We start from the raw sequence: 16,317 nt of genomic DNA on the forward strand, positions 1-16,317 counted from the left end.
ACATTTATAGCTAAATGCATGCACATTGAGGCCATCCTCTTAAGTGAAATAAAGAGGACACAAATGTGTAAATATCAAATAGTTTCTCTGGTGTGAAAAACTAAAAGTGTAAATAAGGTCCAAAATGTAAAATTGATAATGTGAAATAGGAAGAAAAGGTCTAAAGGAATAGGAGAAGTGGGAAGGGTAGGGGAAAGGAAAGAAGGGAATGGAATTAATATGGGAAAATGAAAAAATGAAAACAAAATCTTTGTAATTAGGGAAGGGTGGAGGCTTCGAAGGGAGGGCAGGGGAATGGGGAAAAAATAAGAACCAAGATTCATCATGTAAAGGTACAAGTTCCCAATGATGAATGCAACTGTATTGTATGCCTAAAATGTACTAATAAACTTAATGAAAAACAAAAAGAAATGGGGTCTTAGGATAATATCTGAAGTCATGGGAATTTCCTTACCTTTGGTTAGAAATGGGTTATCTTAATTATAATAAACCACTGGCCCTTGTTCCCTTATGAAAAATGCAGAAGTGCCACCACCTCATTAACTTCATCAGGTCATTTCTGGCAGTTTGCACATGCAAATTCATCAACCAGTGTCTCATTTTCTTCTACTTTGTTGTTGAACTGTGTTCCCCTACAGACATTTGAAGATGGTATTTTTTTATTGGAGCCAAAGATGGGACTCAGTGTATTAAGGGGCTGATTGTTTCTTGAAGCTAATGAAGAATATCGCTATACTCCACTATCTAGAGTCCTCACTGCAGGAGAGTTACATGGAGGATCTTATACCCTCATAAATTTAACACAGAGGTTCTGCTGGGTGACCAGGTGCCACGCTGCTGCCTTTAGCCTTTGTCTCTACCCCTTTACTCATGAGATTTATAAAGGAACCCAAAGTGCCAAACATGGGAAAGAGGAGCCATAAATGAGAGACATATCTTACTGTTATACCCATCCTTCTATCAGGAAGACTCAATCACTTTTAGACTTTGTCCAAGCCAAAATGAATTTAAGACCTGACTCTCAACAGCACTGTGTATGGGTTTAGGAAGTGTTACAGTCTATCTCCTCAATTAAAAAGGAAGGAGGAAGATACCTGCAGTTTGTTTAAATAAGAGATGACTTGGAACTGGAATTCAATCTTCATAATTCTTTGGCTCCCTCTTTTCATCCATAATAATTCATTTCTATGATTAAAGTCTAACAAAACAGTTTCTCTCTTCATAATCAAGTTCAGCTGTGTGATCAATATGATATATCAAAATTTCTGTTTTCCAAAGGATGTTCACACCAAATAAGGCAAGTACACTTTCTGCTAGGCCAGAGAGATAGTGGCAAACAGTAATAGAAAACTTCATATCATACTTCGGCAAATGTTTTTAAGAGTTGAGAGTTGCTTTGAATTGTGATTGCTATGGGTTGTCAGTATTACAGACGTTCAAAAAATAGAAATATTTCACACAAACTTTTTAGCCTTGAGGGTGGGATAATTTGTAAAATAAAGTAAAAACTAGTCCAGTTACCTAGTCATTTAATCTGTATCAAGAAAGGCAAAGCTCTCCTTGATGGAAAGAATACGTTGGCCTGCTTACTTGAACCTATCACCTGAGAAGAAGGGCAAGTTCATTCATAATGGTCATGCAAGCGCACAAGTGACATTTCTAAAACCAGTCTGAATCATTGCAGATAACATCAAAGAGCTACCAAGAAGTCTTACAGAAGCTCTTTGGAAAAATTCCCATTTGTCCATGAATTAAATAAAGAAATATAAATTTAAAATGTGCTCATTTAAAGTTCGATATACCTATTATGTTGGACTTCTTAATGTGTGTTTGGGCACTTCCAGCAAAGAAGATTAATTTATGTGTTACTATCATTTTACTTGAAAGAATCTTTGGGTACTTCCTTTGGCATGAAGGCATTGGAAAACATACTTTACTGAGAACTGGTTGACAAAAAGCTTCACATGATGTGTAAAACTTTGTGAATCAGAGGATAAGTGCACAACTGTGAGGCCACTGTCACCAGGCCATAAACACATCAGCTCTCAAAGTTTTCTCCTGCCTCCCTTCTCATTATGTGAACATATTACATAAGATCTACCCTCTTAGCAAATTTTAAGTCCTGTATTCAATATGGAATGTTGTTTGCTATAGGCACTATGCTATATAGTAGATCTCAAGAATTATTTATCTTGTATAATTGAAAGTTTGTAATTTCTAGCTAAAATCTATCTATCTATCTATCTATCTATCTATCTATCTATCTATCTATCTATCTGGACAAAACTACATTGGAAAAACAATATATGCTTCTACATATAGAAACACTGGGGATATGACTGAAACTAATTCAAGTATATTAGATTTATAACTAAAATTTCACAATAGACATTGACATCAGTGATGTGGTATTCTTGAAATTGTTTTCTTTTATTCTTTTATTCTTGACAAAGTACTGATAAAAACAAAGTAAAATACATCATCAATTTGTATATATCTACATTTCTGTAAAACTTACTGCATACTAAAAGAGTTTAAATAATGCCTCTGTTTATATGTAAAATAGAGTACAAAATGACAAGGAACTTTAAAATTTATATATATTCCCAGTGGAAAATAAACATCAATACAGGGCACAGTGATTGTTTATTATGCATGACTGTTTCATACATTCTAGGAAGTTTAGCATCCCTGGATTATTCCCATTAAATGTTAGTATATCTCCCAATCTTGGAAGCATACAAGAGTTATGGTAGCAATAACCCCTGTCTCCCCCATCTCCTGTTGAGAACTATTGTTTTGACAGTTCAGTGGAAGAACTTGAAACTTTCCCCTGTGATTTTTTGGCACTAGAAAAAATAAAGTTTGTGATGAAGTTATGATGATGGACAACATGGCTCTTGCTAAACAGTCAGATTATGGCACACACCCTATACTGGACATTTCCAGAACACTGATGTTCAACCATAATCTATTAAACTTGGAGAGGATCTTAGAGCTTTGGTACTACAACTTGCTTAATAAAAGCAAGGAAAATTGAGACCTACAGAGTAAAGAACAGTTATAAATACTAATAATGTAGATTTATATAATTTATCTTTAATGAGCACAATGATTAAGTTATTATATCCCTATTTCACAAACAAGAAAATTGAGGCTTAGCTGATAGGCAGAAGGTCCTAAGTTGGTCTAACTCTTTCATGCTTTCTCTGCTACATCTTTGGGGAAAATTTCAAGACAGGTTAGTGAACCAAGACAGATTTTTTTTGAGCCTTTTTATAATGTTGCCTATTTCTCCCCTCTTCAAGTTCTGCTTCATCCAATTCTCTTACTGTTTCTTTACTTTAGGTGTTGACAATTTGCTCCACATGAGTCAAATTCTAACTGCCACCTGTTTTTCTGAAGTTTTAATGAAAGATATTACTGATGACTGCATTCATGCTACCAGGTGGAGTTCAGTCCTTATGATAGAGTTCATCTGGCCCAGAAGCCTAAAATATTTGCTATTTGACTCCTTACAGAAAAAAATTATTTCCTTATATTATCAATATGTTCATTCATTTATTTATTTGCCTCTGCTAGCACATTCATTAGTGGTTCATTTACTTAGTTTATTGTTCTTTTCAAAATTTACATCCATATTTTTACAGAAAAGTCTCCTAAGAACAGCTTATTAATTCAAGAAATGGTCTAAAGAGAAAATTTATTAGAAAGAGGGTGAAAAGAAAATGAGTCTGGGAAAGATGGACCTGTGTTTGCTATAGGTATAGCTGCCATCTGTGGGAACCATGAGACTTCCAAGCTCCTCATTCTGAATAGCAAAATTATAAAGAGCATCTGAAAATTTTCTAGGATCATTTCCAGCCCATTTCAAGTAAACAGACTTATGTAGTAATGTCAGCTGGGCACAAACAGGAAGTGTTTTTCTGGTAGTGCAGATATTTCACCAGATTGAAAACTGAGACACTTTTACAAATAGAAGGGGAAAGTACAAAAGTTGTCATCTGAATGGTGATTCAAATAACATTTGAAACTTCTTCTCAGGAAAATGATACTTTTTCATATATATATATATATATATATATATATATATATGTCTTATAGAAAATAAAAAAACAGGGAGAGGTGACAGTTTTCAATTTATTGACTCTCATCTTCACTCCATCAATTTTTCTGCTCTGTGATAACACAATGAGTCTTGTTAAATAGTGTCAGTGAAACACACAGGAAGGACACATTTGGGAATAGTGAGGTTTTTATCATCCTGGCTTGGGTGTGCTTTTCTAGTTAAGCATGCCTTTCCTCCCCTTTTTCCCAGCAATGTGCTGGCATCCATCAACAAGTGGCACTTCCCCAGCTTTCCTCAGTACAATCCCCATCTTGGGCAGTTTCCAACAAGAAGTTCCATGGTACTCCTGAGGGCAGCTCACAAATTCCATGGATACATCATCTAGTTTCCCAATAAATCAGCAATAGCCCCCCTTTAGGTCTGTTGTCTTCCAGGTGGCTTTCTCATAAGTTTAGTTGCTGCCCCAGCAGGCTTGCCAGCAAGTCAACAGCCTAAGAAGGCAGCTTCCAGTAAATTTCATCAGTATCTCAGTAGGAAGTTCTCAATTGGCCTAATTGACACCTGGGGATCCACTCTGGCCCAGAATAAACTAGTGAGATTTTCCATCATTCTGGGGTCTTCAACTCTGTTTTCTCCAGTGAGATCTGAAGTCCAGCTTTGGAGAAGATTCTCTCCCCCAAAATTGTTCCTTTCTTGAGAATTCTCCCAAAGCACTCCTTGGATATCCTTTCCAGTTTTCTCCTTCCACCCATTTTACTTAATAACTTATGACTTCAGTCCCCTGTTGAAATTTTTTTAGATCAAACTTCCCTTGTTCACCTAACTGTGATTTCTGTCTTCTGATTGAAGACAGAATACAAGAAAAATGGGTAAAATACAAGAGATAATGGCACACCATGTTTGTTTTAACTTTTTTAATCTGGTAAGCAAATTAAACTTATGAAAGAATAAACAGGATTTAATAGACTTTTGGATGTGCCTTAAAATGAAACTACTTAATCATTTCTTACTTTTGAACACACTCTCTTCATTTTCTGCTTTTGAACATGTTCCTTTTGGTGTATGAGACTACTTTGGGAATTACTATTAGCAGTAAGTGTTGGTTAGAGAAAACACTCATTCATAGTTCTCTCAACCTCTGAGAGAAAGCAAGAACATGAAAGGAAAACTTCCTAGCTTATGTTTTTCTGAATATCTTGTCTATGCTCGGTTTATATCTTAGTTATTTCACATTTTAGCCAGTTTTATCCACCACACTCCATGAGAATGATGTCCCCTCTCCTCTCCTGGTCCATGTCCATGTAGAAAAGCAGAGACAATCTCACAATTGGGAGAAAAGAATGTTTCTTATGGCTCTATTTCCATCCAACTCCTCCCAGAGAGCAAAGTCAGTCCTGAGGAAAGTTGTTACCTAGACTAAGGTTTTCTTGATTCTTCTCTATTTCTTTCTTGAGCTACCTTCTCCCCACTTTGATTCCCCATGAATCCTCTTTGAAAACTCTTCAGAAATTTATATCTGTAGTATTCCTTCAGGGTTAGCAGCTAATTGATCCATATTGAGCCTTAGAGTAAGATTTCTTTGAAAGTGAACAGCATATAATATATACAAATGTAGATTTCTGGACCCCATTCTAGACTTACTAAAGAAGAATCTGGAGAAAGCTGGGATCCAGACACTTGCATTTCTATCAAACTTTCTTTTAAACTAGGCTACTTACCTGGTTAATAACAGTTGATAATGTAGCTCTCAATTATATATTTATGTTTTTATATTGGAGTCCTAAAATCCATTTTTCTATTTGTTCTAGCATGGACTAGCTCAGGATATGATCCTGGACATTTAAACCTTCCTTATAAGGAATCTTGGAGTCCACTACCTTAGCCCTGTGTGCTAAAGTCCTTAGGCTTGAAGAGCTGTGAACTTGACCATCACAGTAGGCTGCTGAAAGAAAGATTTGTGTTGTTTATTTCTATTTCCAACAATAGACGCATACATATCAGTGAAGTAATGATGGAGGAGATTCAGATACTGTGAAGCTAATTACTGATGGGTTGACTTTGAAAGCTGAGATATTCAAGGTGGAGATAGTACAAGAGAGTTAGTAGGAGAATGGAGAAGTGGGTAAGAGACTAAGTCAGGCAAGGATGAGAATGAAGGAGTGGGACGGTTGTACAGATAATAGTGAGCCCCTAACATAATGTCATAATCAAAGAGTAATTCTTCATCCAAGAGAAAACTATTTGAAAATTTCCCTTGATGTCTATGAGTATTGCATTAATGGAATCCAGGGGTTGCTAGACCTAACTGTTCAAAGTTTTGTTTTGTTTTGTTTTGTTTTTGCATTTGTCTTTGCTGGGGGATTGAACCCAGAGCCTCATACATGCTAGACAAATGCTATACCACTGAGCCACACATCTACCCAGCTGTATGGAATCACCCAAAGTTCTGGTCAAAAATTATGGGCTTTTGAATCCCACTCCAAATTTACTGAATGAGAATCTTTAGGAGTGAAGTCTTAGAATATCTATCCACCCATTCATCTATTTTTATATATTTACTTAAAATATTTTACAGTCTCTGGAGTTCAACCAGTTAGTCAAGATGGTAACATTTTGTACAACCATAATACAATATCAAAATATAAAATATTTATTTTTAAAGAGCTGTGCAAATGATGATTATTTAGTCACCTGGAGACTGAGTGAATAAATGAGCAATTATTCAAGGAAATATGTTAACATGGCTACTTGTAATAATGGGATATAGCAATTTAAGATTATCCTAAGTAAATCACACATAGTTCCTGTATTGCTATGACAAGAGGATTCACTCAAAATGACTCACTGAAATTCTTTAGTCATCTCTTTGCCCTATTCTTGAAGCTCTGTAACTCAATGAAGCAGCTGATACAGAAGAGTTTTTGAAACTTCTCTGTCACTTCTTGCCAATGCTTTGCAAGCAAATGGAAGTAGGAGACAGAGGGAAAGTGGAACAGCTTTGACCAGCCCTATAGAGATAGGTCCTGAAATCTGTCTTTCTCTTGAAATTCTCTCTTCAGAAAATTCATTTCACTTAACTTTAAATTTCTTCAGTGTTACAATTTAATTCTTAATAAGGGCACTAAATTAGACTCCTTCTACCACAAGCCATTCAATTATTAACTTGTTAAATTAAACAGTTTTTACCAACCTATTGTGATTTTTAGGCATTGATACTCATCTCAGTTCTGCCCCTTACTGGTTGTCTGACCTTGACCAACATATTTAACCTATTTGATTTAACATTATCATCATGAGAATAAAATGAAAGCTTTCTTCCCTGTTATTAACAAAGATTTATTTTAAGTGTCAACCATAATACACTGTGCAAACTACAAAATAATTATAGGTGGTGATTATGATAATAGTAATGGTTAGAATTTTTCTTCAGGGATCTATTTTGCTTCTTTTTTATGGAATGAGCTTCTTTTTCTTTTTATCTTCCTTCTTCCTCATGTATCATTTTCATTTCCTTTCTTTTTTAGATCGTTTTTTGAACAAGAAGTTCTAAAGTTTATGCCACATGATTTCAGCGTGGAGTTTAACATGCTGCTGAAATTATGTAAGTAAGCACTAACTCTTTCCTACGATATATAAAACACTTGTATATTTAGGTTCCTCTTTCCCACCACAATATAGGTGATAGTATTCAGCAAAATTATTCATTCTTTACTGGGATGTGAAAGAAGTTTCAGGAAAGGTAGGGAGGTGGGATGCCCCCATGGATCAAGCATTTCATAGTCTAGGGGAGCTGGCGAGAAAGCTTCCAGCAAGAGAGCAATCCATTTTTACCGCTTGTGTTAGTCACTTTCCTCCTTGCTGGGATAAAATACCCAGCATAAAAGCAGAGAGGTGTATTTTGGCTTACATTTCAGTCCAAGGTATATGGGCTCCAAAGAAGAAATGGCATGGTGGGAGAATGATGCAGGAGAGCTGCTTATGGGATAAAAGACAGGGAACAGCAAGAAGGGAGGAACTGAGGAAAGAAATAAAACCTCCAACTAAGTCCCACATCCCAACGGCAAGCCAGCTATACCACCCTATAATCTAATCACCACTTAAGGCTTAAGAGACCATTTTAGTTCTGAACCATAATACCACTTGTAAAAAAGATGGTTCTTCCTGCTGCCTCAAATAGATCCCATGATTTCTCTCTAGCACCTGTAAGTTCCAGGCACATTGAGTTCACAGCTGCCTTGCTGGTAGATGTTCTCAGCAGCATCTTTCCATGGAAACAGCCACATACATGTGGGAAAAGAGAGTAAATAGTCTGAAACTTGAGTAAACATCTATATACCATACTCTGCTGACTACCATCTGTGCTTTTCAGGGTCCATTCTAAATACATTTATTAGGGGAATTAGCAGCTGGAATTTCCATGATGGGTCATCTTCAAGCTGGAGATCCTGGGACTATAGTGGCATAGCTAAGTCCAAGTTTAACTCTTAGTTCAAGGTTGAAAGCTGAGCAGCCTTGGGGGGACTGCTGGAGTCCAAAGACAAGGAAGCTTGGAATTCTCATGTCCAAGGCGGAGACAATCGTGTACCTGCTTAAATAAATGATTTAAAATTTAATGTGTCAAAGTTTGGCTTTTAATATGACTGAAGCAGCCAGAGGGCCCTGAATCATACCTCCTTCTTTGCATAGCTTCCCTCTCCTGCCTGTGATTTCGGAGGCTTCTCCTCTGGGCTTGTCTTGTCTGCCTGCATTGTTTTTGTTTGATTCCTTTTCTGCCTTTTCATTAATAGATAGAGAACTGCTCAGGTCAGGAAATTTGCTTTAATTTTTGTCTTCCTGTTTTTGAAACAGTACCCAATAATTTAATATTTGCTCTTTCTGTTTGCTGAAGGAATGTAATCAAATTAATGGGAGAAGGGGCAGTGAAATAGACCAAACAACTGGAGCAGAGAAATGGACTGGGAAGAAGTGATCCAGTTGAAAATAGCTATTGACAGAAAAGTCAAAGGCAAATGAGAAAGTGGCTTGCTCACACTCTGCTCTATGCCCCTTCTTTTTTCAGTGGTAATTAATTAATTTTTGAAATGGGGTCTCCCTATGTTACACAGGCTGGCCTTGAACTCATGATCCTCCTGCTCATACACCAAAGTAGCTGTGGAAATACTTTAGACATTCACTTCTTTAAAGAAAATGGTCTCTTGATTTTATGTGAAGTAAACCAGAGACAATCTGGTTTAATGGCACTTTCCAAATGTGTTTTGTTGATGTAAATGGACACTACTCAAACAAAAGGCACAAGATGAAATGACACTGAGTTAAAAGTTTTTACTGTCATTATTACCGGACTTCACAGGACTTTTAATGTAGACACTTTGCCTCAGGAAGCACATTTAGTATGGATAATTACACAAATACATTTGACAAAGAAACTTTAAAGAAAAACAAATAAAAATCACCCCTTGAAATCTCTGGATAAGTCTCTGAGAGATAGTAGTTTAGCGTATTTTCCCCTGGCCAAAGATCTAAGTCATATATTCCTATATTCTCTACTTGCTTCTGATGTGACATTTAACACCTTTCCGAGCTTTACTCTACTTCCAGCCTGTAAATGAAAATAATAAAACCTGACTTTACCAACCTCTGAGGGGTATTGTAAGGCTCAATAAAGTAAAGAGCAAAGCATGAAGAGCGGATATTATCTTTGCTTCCCCCTGGATCTTCAAGAGTAACGTGCCACAGAGAAGCATTTGCCGGTGCCACTTTTTAAATCACTTAAAAACACAAAAATAAAATAGAATTTAAAAATCCACTCAACCTGCCAAAGTGTATTTAAAAATGAACTTTAGAGAAGGTGGACACAGTGGTGCACAATTCCCTGTGAAAGGGAGAGGCCAAAAGGAGAAAAAACTCCACTCCATGTCGCTATTTTGGCTAGTTCTCTTTGCTTCTCCTTTTGCTTTAACAGTAGTTTCCTTCAGAGACTGCCTAAGGACTGAGGCGAAGGGTCACCTTGATTAACTGTTCTGCTGAAAGGGGAGTGTTCCTCACCCCAGTGCCTTCAAACCCCGCTGCGGTACTTTCTCTGAAGAGGCAGCTTTTCTATTGTAAAGCTGTCTATTCACCAGTCAGTGGACTGAAGGTCCAGCTGGTTTGAGTAGGAGTCACACACTACTAAATCTCCAGTAAGGGCCCTGAGTGCTCAGTGTAAAGACTTGGTTTAGAGATGAAAGTACAATCCCTCTTAGCACTGCACTATGAGGTGGGGGAACAGGTTTCTGATTTCTTCACTCAGAGGAAGATTTTGAAGCAACTCCATGAACTTTCTTCAGCCACACACTGAGAGCACTTTTTTCAGATCAACGAGGCCCACTGCAGCTCTGCTGCAGCCTGGAGGCCTTCATCTCTCTGCCTTTGCTAATAGAGCCAATAATAGTATATGCTTTGCAGGGTTGTTGTGAGGACTGAGTGGGTAATAAAGATTAAATCAAGGGCGCTTAGCAGGTATTCAATAAAAAGTGGGTATCTCTTTAGATTCCACACTTTTTCAGGTAACATACTTCACCCCTGACCCTTGAGTTAGCTCTGAAATTGAATTGGTCTTTTGACAGTAGAAAAGAAAGATTCTGATCCTTATAGGGTTTGTCCAGTACTTTATAGTAATTCTTTTTTGACTAGTACATTTTCTTTTACTATAAAGTGTTAAGACTTTAATCTCACATACTTATTATTCCAGTATAAATTTTATTTTCATTTCAGTCTACTGTGTATTACAGACCCTTCAATATGTGTATTTTTATTAGCATATACTTGTGGTATATTGATTTTTTATTGTAGTATTGCCCAATTCAGGTATTACTAAGTTGTGCTTTTCTAATAGACAAGCCCAGATGCTTTATATAGGATAAAGACCCTTCCCTGAGTCTGCTGATCACTTACTGGTGGGAAGACTCTCAGGAATCTAGAGTTTAGTCCTTGACCCTTGCCCTGAAGTGAAGAATAGTAGGTCCAGTGAGTACAATTATGTGGTAGGAGACATATACCACAGAGAAGAAAATGGAAGCCTAGGAGAAATTACAGAGACACTAATTTTGTTGCCAGAAATTATAGATACCAATTCTAAGCCAGCAGATCAGTGTATTTTAGTTTTAGTTATCCTCAGTTCCTAATTCTCCAAACCGCTGCATCAGTAACATGCAGTGGTTCATGTAGAATGAAGAAAATTGCTGTAAACCAGGACACATTGGTTTTGAATTTAAAAATGGATTTTTATTCTGTAGTTTGAAAGCAAGCACTTTGGAACATTAAAAATATATGGCTTCATTGATAAAGGGATTGTTTTTTTCAGAACTTCCAAAGGAAATATTCAGTTTGAAAATGGTCAGATAATTTATACCATGGAATCACAGAATTAAGGGGAAACCATTCAAGGCAATGGAATTTCTTGGTCCATAACAAGAGAAAAGCCTAGCTTATCATAGAAACATGGAGCCCAGAAAAAGACAAAAATATCCAGTGTTTTGATTTTTCTCTTATGGTAGAATCCTGAAAAAGGAATGACATTTAGATAGGTTTGGTGATTCAATACCATCAGAACTGATGCTTTGTCTTCTAGAGCATGGACTGAAAAATGGAAGGTTTCATGAAGAAGACCTCTGAAATGCCAGGCAGATATGATACTTGTAACTCGAGGCTAGGATGAAGTCCAGGGACATCAGAAGTGGTGACAGAATACAATTCAAAGACCGAACAAGACAGGACAATCTGAATCCAGAAGAATCCTCAGTGGCCACTACCACAGAAGCCACGATGACAGAGGCCACTACCCAGAGACCACATATGTTGTATCAGTCACCTAGAGACTTGGGTGTTCCACCACCAACATGTAGGACATGTTGGCTACATTGTGTATCCAGATACTGTATCTGCAGGGAGCATAGAAAGTTTTAAACAAGAAGAACAATTTAAATACAAAATTTAAAATTATACATTCTATCTCATTAAAAAAGGGATTCCAGATAGATAGAATAAGATATTAGTTATGAAACAGAACTGCATTCCTGATATCTGAATGTTTGCCTAAATTTACACCTATCTCATAGACAAGAGACCTGTGAAATAGCCGCTTTAGGATAAAATTATTTTTTCTTGGGATAAGAATTGCAATATATAGAAATTTAGCCATGTTATTTGGATTTTCTATAACTGATTTCCTTTGTTTCTTCCCTGGAGCTTTAAAATAGGATGTTGTGATTGAATAATTCAGTGAATGTTTAAACTCTTTTCTTAAAAATGTATTACAGTAAAGGGCGCATTGCCACAACTCTCCCTCAAAATATTTCCTCTCACTTTGAACACACTTATCTCATCATTCTTGACACTTGTTGAAGTAGTTCTGGAAGTCCTTTTCATTAGTGTCTGTAGTTGCTCTGTCCTTGCTGCCTCAGTGTCCTGAATTGCTTCATGTTAGCCTTTCATGGTCATTTTGATGCTGGGGAAGAGTCAGAAGTTCCAGGGCTCCAGACTCAGTGGATAAGGTGAATGAAGAAGTCCTATCATGTTTTTATGAGCCTACCTTTCTGTTGGATGGCACTAGGGAGCAACATTCACTATATTTTTTTCACACTGGGTAAAGTCACTCAGAAAAGAGGAACTTCCAGAACTGCTTCAGGAAGTTGTAGTCATGATAGGGTAAGAGTGTTTGAAGTGATGGGGGAGTATTTTGACAGGAATTAATAGTAATGAGTCTTTCAGTGTTATACAGCTATAAAATTTAAACAATCACTGTGTATTTTGCTCATTCTTTGTGTGCTCTATGTGCAGGGCAGCTGAGACTTGGATTTTAAAAGGTCGTGTAGAGTTTTCTGGAGTGGGAATCACAGTGCACAAGTGCAGTTACCTGTGAAACCCTCCGTGGAAGAGCCTGAGGGGCGGTGCACCCATAGAATCTCTGTACTCTTCTCTGCTCAGTCTTGAGGGGACTTCCATTTTGCTTATAAATGGAGTTGTGTAGTTAATAATCTCTCTTCTCTAGCCATCCCACCATAACCTGAGTGACTGGAGAGGAGAAGCCAAGTTGATGTTAGTGTAACACATGGTTGGCCATAGTATTGGCTTAAACAAGAGGAGCAAGACTTGAGGGCTAGTTAGATACAGAGGGCATGAAGTACAACAATATTAGGTAGGTAGGAGGAAGAGGCCCAGAAAGCTGTGTTAAGGCCAGGAGAAAAAATAGAGTGTTGGGGAAGTCTAGCTCTAATAGATTTGGCTTCAGAGAAGAGGTTTGGATGGTTAGCACAGACTCAAGTTCAATAGGAAGTGAAAAGTGGTGGGAGGCAGTGAATCCCAGTTTGCCTAGTGCTCAGTTACATATACAGTTACTGAAGAATCTGAAAGAAAAGATATCAGAAATGAGGACTAACAAGTGGAAGACCCTGTGAACTGGGCGCATGGCTTCTCCTTGTCTTGTCCCATGTGATTCATGTCATGCAGTGTTGACCTTTTCCCACATAACTCTCCACATGGCTGAGTTCATTTGCCTCCTACTTGAAGACAAACCTCTGCACTGACCTTCAGGATCAATGTTATCCACTGACCAGATAAATCTATGCACCTTTTACTCTAAAGCTCTCTAGATGTTGAGTGGCTCCTTCCTTGTGGCCCAGCCCCAATGCTGATTGATGAGTTTCTATGATTTATTCTCCCTGGACCCTACTCTCTTTGTCTCCTGGAGCCAGGATTCTATTTTATCCTGGCTCTAATTTTTTCTGGTAATTTCAGCTTGAGCAGGTATGAGGGTAGTGGTGGCATGCCCTCTTACTTGATACTTTCAAATTAATAGTTGTTATCATCTTCAAATGAGATTTTATATGAAAAGAGTAGAAAAATGACACATATAAATTTAATTTCTATGTGATATCAACAGATTAAAAGTAACTGTTTTTCTTTAATTCTGTGACTGGAAGATTATAAAAAACTACACTTTCAAGTGGTAAACATATTAAGGTCACCAAAGTAGTCAATGACTGAATGGCAATTACTTCAAACTCTTAACTTTCAGTTTTACACCATCTCTTATTCCTGAAGAATAAATGTCAATTGGCATCTCCTAATCCTCTAATTGTGAAAGGAAATCCAAGAGGAAGTCATAGAACACAGTGTTTCTCTGTGCCAACACTCTGGGACCGCACAGAAGCAAAAGCTAGATGATTTGGCAGAGCTCTCAGAGGGGCGGAGATTCAGGGCTGGAGAGAGCAGAAGGGAAGCTGACTGTGGTGTCAGGAAGACAGAAAGAGATTTTTCAGGTCATTGTGACTGACCTGCCTAATGCTGTGGCAGGAGCTGCTGGAGTTCGGTAGGGAATTTGATCCAGTGAGGTAACGTGTTGGACTACATGATATTGAAATAAGGTAGAAATTGTCATTTTAAGGAGTTAGTGAGGCCACAAATATTGAGTAATACAAGGCAGGATGCTTATGACTTATTGTAGGCTGATGCAAATATTTGCTAGTATGTCTTTTAGGATCAAGGCTATGTTTGCATATTTTGTCCAAATCAAATCTCAATTTAAAAATAAAGCAAAATTACATTAGCATAAAGAGAACTACGTACAAATATACCTTTCAGAGTAATGCTTCTCTGTATCAGTAGTCCACTTATTTTGAATAGATGTATCGATTAAAAAGTTACTGTAAAACATTTTCCTACCTTGAGACAGCTACTTCCTTTAACTATATAACATTATTATGGTAATTAGAAGTAAAATTAATGTTTAGAAAATGTATAATCTTCTACATTCTATGAAAAAGAAATAGCATTAGTTAGTTTTACAATTTACACGAGAACTATTTTTATTGAGTACACAGGCACTATGGTGCTTTACATTTAGTTTTTCTTCAAAATTCAAAACAAAATCTGAGGAAGATATTATGTTTTAGGATGACTTAACAGAGGAAAGACTGAGGTATAGAGAAGCTAAGGCAACTTGTTTGTAGTTATAAATGGAACAGGTACCAGATTTGGGATTTAGAGCATGAATGAGTCCAGTGTCAACCCCTATAACTAAGATTCTCAATTGCTTATCCAGTCTTCTTCAAAAACTAAACCATGTCTCTAATGCAAATTAAAATCACAATGATAAAACCACTACCCATTTAACAAAATGATAATTTTTTTAAACCTGATCTTACAAAATATAATCAGAATATGGAGCAATCAAAACTTTCAGACACTGCTGGTGTGGCATAAAAGGGAGAGAACCCCTTTTGGAGAAGAGTTTGGGTTTCCATATGAGTATATAATCCTGAAGTTTCATCCCTAAGTACTTACCAAGAGAAATGAGCATGCATTTGTCCACAAATACTCCTGTCAGGTTTATTTTCAGTATTCAAATAACTAGAAACAGAGCAAATTTATATCAACTGGTAAATGGATAAGTTATTAGTGATAGATCTACACAATGAACTGTTACTCAGAAATAAAAAGGAATAAACTACTTATAGAACTATGTAGAAAAGTCTCAGGAGCATTATGCTAGTAAAGGAAGCCAGGTAAAAAGTGCAAAGCTATATGATTTCATTTATATGAAGTTCTGGGATAGGCAGAACTAGTCTCTAAAGTGGTTGTCTAGTGTCCCCAGCGAATAGAGCTAGCTGTACCACGAGGATCACTAGGGGAATTTGGGATGATTTAATAACTGTTTTGTATCTGTGTTGCAGTTATAGTTTCACAGGCCTGATACATTTGTCAGAATTCACTAGATCAACACATTACATTTTATAAAACTAATACCTGAATAAAGTTGATTCTAAAATATACTGTTTCTTGTACTTAAGCCCTACTGTTTAGGACTTACTGGCATCTATTTCTTTGAACTTCCTGCCCACTCTCTAGTGCATCTGTGTGTGTGTGTGTGTGTGTAGTTAATTTATTTGCAAGATTGTGCGTTTACCTACTTATAGTCTATATTACTTCAAAAATTGAATTATATGTGTTTTCCTGGGGGTTTTTTTATATCGATTTGAAAGACTTCTTTGTATGATGAAATCATTCATATCATTTTAATTAGTTTGATTGTATAAAAATATGCAATCAAAAAGACAATGCACAATGCCAGATATTAATATGTAATTAAAACTTGAATGAGCCATTCATATTTATTGGATCTCTCTTAACCAACAAATTTTTAAACCAGCAACTCATGAAGTAGTGAAAAAGAAGTCATTAATGGTGTCCTTGAAGTGCTATTGTCTAAT

The 16,317-nt window shown here is 36.8% G+C and overlaps 1 long non-coding RNA gene across 1 annotated transcript in view; it reads left to right on the forward strand.

Annotated features, from left to right (window-relative positions):
• The window catches only part of LOC110348082 (uncharacterized), a 43,158-nt gene extending 27,219 nt beyond the window's left edge, over window positions 1–15,939 (forward strand). The window contains exons 4-5 of the long non-coding RNA XR_002393048.2: window positions 7,594–7,670; window positions 8,439–15,939. This is a non-coding gene — a long non-coding RNA (uncharacterized LOC110348082). The remainder of the gene's footprint in view (window positions 1–7,593; window positions 7,671–8,438) is intronic.
• The last annotated feature ends 378 nt before the right edge of the window (window positions 15,940–16,317 follow it).

This window comes from Heterocephalus glaber, unplaced genomic scaffold, assembly GCF_053883595.1.
Source record: "Heterocephalus glaber isolate CG9 unplaced genomic scaffold, H.glaber_assembly_v1.0 deba00000676, whole genome shotgun sequence".
NCBI lineage: Eukaryota > Metazoa > Chordata > Mammalia > Rodentia > Bathyergidae > Heterocephalus > Heterocephalus glaber.